The sequence below is a fragment of the Anoplopoma fimbria genome, chromosome 12 (assembly GCF_027596085.1).
Source record: "Anoplopoma fimbria isolate UVic2021 breed Golden Eagle Sablefish chromosome 12, Afim_UVic_2022, whole genome shotgun sequence".
NCBI classification, from domain to species: Eukaryota; Metazoa; Chordata; class Actinopteri; order Perciformes; family Anoplopomatidae; genus Anoplopoma; species Anoplopoma fimbria.
In genome coordinates this window covers 20,525,918-20,531,741 of record NC_072460.1, presented here as the reverse complement: position 1 = coordinate 20,531,741, position 5,824 = coordinate 20,525,918, and positions in this window count along the sequence as shown.

Genomic DNA, 5,824 nt, shown 5'->3' with positions numbered 1-5,824 from the left:
TAAAAGTGTCAATTCTTGAGATTTCAGTCCAGGTTAATTTAGAATTTCTATTTGAGTGAAAACAATGGGATGGTGCTCAGAGTTTAGCTGTCTGGAGTCCTTTTGTTTGAATTGTGTGCATAGTTCCTTTTTTGTTGTGTGTATACGATGGAGAAAAAACATAGTACAGCATTGTTTGCAATATAGCAGATATATAAATATTGCAATTCTTTCATCATTGGGCCATAGGCTCAATCACCTTTATGTTGCCTCCTTCAATGTTATTTAAATGAAAATCTTCAAGATTACACTTAAGGTATAACAGCCTCATAATGCTATGTGTTTGTTTAGTTCCATTTAGGATTGATTCTAGTATGTAACTGATGTATTGTTTGTATTTGCATATAACCTAACTTTGTTCTGAGCCAATGAGAATTTGAGTTTGATAATAATGTGTAAATGCATGCAACTGATCTCTTATGTCATGCATCTTTCTCGGTTTACAGACCCACCACTTGACAAAGTTAATGGGAAAGTTGATGTCAAAATAAAGTCCCTTTTTGGTGTAATCCCTAATTTCGGTGCCTCATGTCCAAAACGGGATTTTCCCTATAGACTCCAGCACTCACTAATTAGATTACACTTACAACAGTGTATATTTTCACCTTACAGCGAACCATTTTTAAAGCACAACAGATGTTTTTTTTTACTGATAAGTGACTGACTACTGATGTATTGTGGGCTGTAGTTTCTGCTTGTATGGAATAATTATTGCTATGGAAGATGGTACCTCTGTTGCAAGTAGAAACCAGTTTTTCTTGTTGGCTCATTTTGGCTCTGACTAGATATTTGACGCTTAAAAAATCTTGCATTGAAAAGCTATGTTGTCGAGAAATGAAACCCACAAGGCAATCATTAAAAAGAGATAGAAAGCAGACTAATGTGAATTTGGTTCCTCCTTCTGTAGAATATTGATTGTAATAAGATGTTCTTTTATTTGCAGAACTGAAAAAAGAAAGGACTTTCAAGAGCTCCTCGAATTCCCTTAGTACCACTAACAAAGCGGACAGTATATTCTTGCAAGTTAACAGGATTTACAAGAGAGGATTCAATAGAGGAAACCAAATGTTTATTGAGATGGATAATGTATCCCAAACAAGTTTCAAGTCTCTTAAAGCTGATTTTCATATTCTACTGAAATGGCTGCAGTTCTTGGCAACAAAGGCTAGACACAGCTAATTGGATTAGCATATTTCTGAGATTTTTATCACAATTATTTATTAGTTTGGACAATTTCAGCTTGTTTGCTCATTAAGAATGCAACTGGGTCTTGTTGGTAAGGCATCTACATTTACTACCAAACAAACAGTCAACTGAGCTGACTCAGTTCTAAAGAAGATGATTTACAGAGTGGAGAGCCCCTAAACTTTCCAATTAGGCAATAACTTCTGTGTAGATTTATGATTATGTATAAGTTTATAATAACAAAGAACAATTGTAATGATTTTTTTTATGTTTCTGATTGCACAGAAGGTCCTGCCAGCGTTGCTCCAAAAAGGGGCTGGAGACAGTAGACATGAGAGAGCGCAGCATCATTGAGTTGCCTGTCTGACAACAAAACAGGTAAAACCGAATTCCTGTGTTAAGATGATGTATGCTAACATAAAATAACAATGTTTCTGTTCTTTTACTCTAAGTCCCCCTATTTACCATCTTTAAGCAGTAAATTAAACGTTAATAAATGGTTCATAACACACTAGAATGTTAAACATGTTTGTTAATGAATTTGAAAAAGTTGAGTTGTAACAATATATATATATATATATAGCTACATTATTGTGTCTTATAAACATTTATTAAACGTTTGTACACTGCTTACACAGTGAGGCTTTAAGAGAACCTTATTTATAAATATAAAGATATTCACAAAAAAAGTTTGCATTAGCAGATTTTGATTTGCAAGAAAAACACAAGCTCTACAAACATTCAAATAAAACTTTTAATATTTCTCACAAGATAGTTTCCACATTGAGTACCAATGGGCTTGAGTTCACTAAGCTGAAACCAAAGCGTACAGTAACTATCGCTACATTCATCTCATAAAATCTGTAACTATAATAACAGTAGCAACATCAGCAGAGAACATTGTCTGTATGAACCACAGGAATGAGAGTGAGCAGAAGAGATCTAACATGGTTCTTCATTAGTGGTTTACCCATAATGTGCCATAATATTTAATAGCTGGAAGATCGATTAAGAGGAATCGGTCACAATGATTGATTTAAATGATGTGCCACCACCATCAGGTTCAATGCTGATGGTCATTCTAACCTGTCACATTTCAGAGTTTAGATGATTCGTGTAAAAAAAAGCTTATTTGGGTTCAGTCAAAGGGCAATGTTACCTGTGTCTATTGCACCATTAAGGCTCAGTAGCTGGCATTGGTGTAACCATGAAGGCCATTCTGCAGTCCACTCAAGCTGTATGTAATTCATCCATGACAAAAGAAATCCACAAAAGGTCATTTACTTGCTTGTTCTAAGCTTTCAAAAACACATTTACAGAAGTTTCATGATACTTCACTGTCATGTGACCACAGCTGATGAAGACTGTGGGATGCAGTTGAAAGCTCCAGAAAAGCATTATTAAGTAGATCTTGAGTTTTCTTTCTTCTCCAAAACTACGGTTTCCAAAGATGGGAATTGATTTCCACAAAGGCCTGATTGAAATCATACTTTAGGTATTGCTTGCCATTATGGAAGAGTAACACCACTAACAGGTGCATTAGCTAAAACTGCTATTTATACCTTTTAAATAAACGTATTGTACATCATATTTTGGCAACACATTTTGGCAGTCATCACATTGAACTACATTCACAGTAGTCTCAAAAGGATATTGAATATTCAGTATGCTTTGGAAACACTGCCTTCAGCGTAGAGTTTGACCTTAATAAACATAAAACAACATGAACAGCCACGCCAATGTGTTCAATATTAAATGCATAAAATACAGAAAGATTATGATTTAAATAATCACATGAATAAACAAGTAAAAAATTTGAAGATTAGGAGTCTATAGCCATGCTAGCGGCTCTGTGAGGCACAAGATGTTTCACTAACAGCCAAAGATGTCAACCTTCTTGTGGTGCAAGATGAAAAGTCAGGGGATCACCCAAATAATTAGGATTCATCCACTGGGCACCATGAATATCTGTACAACATTCATGGCAATCCATCTTATTGTTGTTACATATACTGACCAATATTGCCATCCCTAAAGCTAGGCCGCTAGTGAAATCATTTCACAACTTATTCAAATTCAACTCACTATAAAATGTTGTTTCATCATTGTTATTTTCATAGCATTGCACTTTCCCCAATGACACTTTTTGTTTTTAATTTTGTATAAATGCTCATGACTGTAGTTTCAGCTAATCAAATGACCCTCTTAGCAGGAACAACCACTGCATGCTAGCTAGGTAGCTCCTATTACCAAACACATTTATGCTTTTGCTCTTCATTATTATGTGTCTGTCTCTGAAAAAATAACTTTAAAGGCACAACATTGCCACGGTAACTCTGAATGAATGAGTAAGATGCTTCTGTCAACACTGGCTACATATAATCATTGTTCACAAGCCAACCTAGCTAGTTAGCTGGGTAGTACTTGTAGCAATGTTGCGCTAAAGTAAATTAGCGGTTTGTTACTTTGTCCATTGCTACAGCAGCTAGTCGGTATTAGTTTTTGCATTGTGGTTGTTCTAGTTAAAGCGGCTTGTTGCTGTTGTATAGTTTGTATACAGAGGCTTCAGTGATTGGCTGAGGGGGTGAAGGGTTGTGAACTTTTATTTAAAATAGAGCAGGTGGTGACAATTTTGAAATAAAAGTGTCATTGGGGAAATGCTTATTATTAAGTAAAAAACAGACTTTTGAAAAAGGGCACTTTGGAATACAAAAACTCTGTACAGACGTAAAACTAAATAAATAAAACACTTCATATGAAAATAATAATAATGAAATAACATTTATTAATGACTGGTTTTGAATAATATATTAAATTATTGCAGAATTCAGTGGTTTACTTTCTGAATTTGACTCTTTTTACTTTTATGATAATTTATTTCATAATGCCTTATTTATTCATTCAGTACTGAACACTTTGGGGTTCCATCATTACAAACAATTTCTTGTGGCTTGAGTCTGAGAGGCTGATAGTGTTATCTAGTACTGACTTTCCTACTGCTTTCTAAAGTACTTTGGCACTCTTTAGTTAATACATGAAGCACCAAACACCAGTATAAACGTCAACACCATTTTGCATCACTGTCCTAACTCCTCTAACATCACCATCGTAACAAAAAGGACTGTAAGGCACTTAAATCAATTAAGAAGATAATTACTTTGACACTGTTTTAGACTAACTCATAAGGAGATCACATTGTCGAGACATGATGCCCTTCTTCAGGCACAACATCTACCATTGCATAGTTTAACAAAATGGAGGTTGTGCTGTAACAGGGCTCTCAATGTTTGGCAAGTAATTATAAGCAAAGGCATACTGATGCAATGTGCTACAACTGTTGAAAACAAACTGCTGAAATATACAACAACCGTACGCCATAAAGAATCTACAATCTCATACAATGTTCTGTATTCGTTTGAAAAGCCAAATACAATACTTTATGCTTAGATAAAAAAAAGGTGAACAAACCACGTTTCAAATTACAGAAGTCATTCCAGTGTTTTGACAATGTCATGCATGTCATAGAAAATCCCAAAACAGTCTCCTTTTACTCCTTGGCAATATAAATGTTCACATAATGGAGGAAAGAAAACATCCTGGATGTGAAATGTCACCACAGTGGTGTAAAAAAACAACAAAGAAAACCCAATAATTTAGGAAATGGACAATTTTATAAAAACTCAGCACTTGAGTGTGCTCAAATAGAAGCAGTTTTACCAGTTCTGATCACTACAGACAAGAATATAATAAGAAGTTCACTGATTCATCTTCATTTTGTATTTAGTTATCTATCAATGATATATAGAATTATGTAACAATTCCCCATCATTGTGGGTAAACTTGACTTGTGCTGTTTTTTCTTTATTATGACACTGAATAAAAGATTACAATTAACCGTTATTAAGGCTGATTTTGTTCATTTTAATTATCTTAAAGGAGACTTATTAGCTACCTATTTTTAATGTGCTTTTATTTAATATCGCAGTCGTTTCAAAAAGGCTCTTTTTAAATGCCTTGTTATAAATACATTTTAGGGGAATGTGTACATTAAGTCCAGTTTACATAGATACATAAATAAGATCAAATCTACAAATGATTAATATTTGTCAAGGAAGAAATTTCAACTGGAAGACTGACAAAGACTAACAGCCAAAAAATGTGCATAGCAATACAACATCGATGCATACACATCTTAATAAGGCATTGGCACATTCAAGTTCAATCTAAGACACAAGGAGTGTAAAGCACTATAGTAATAAATAGATTTTCTTTCTTCTATTATTGCTAGCGATTTAAAAAGCAGTGTTCATCTTAACAAAAAATATCTACATTTATGACCGTGATTTATAACTTCCCTAGATTCTTTGGAATCAATAGAAATAAACATAATCTAGCCTCTATTCAAAGATGAATGCATGTATTTTAAAATATAAAAACGTCTACTCTTGTAACTCATTGTCATCAAAGTATTGATTAAAGCAAACACATTTCATAATCAGTCCTTGAAATCAAGGTTGAGGGCTTGAAAAGACAAAGATATCACAAAAAAAAAAATATGAATGGAAAAGATTCAATACATGTAAACATGGGTGGGGGAGAA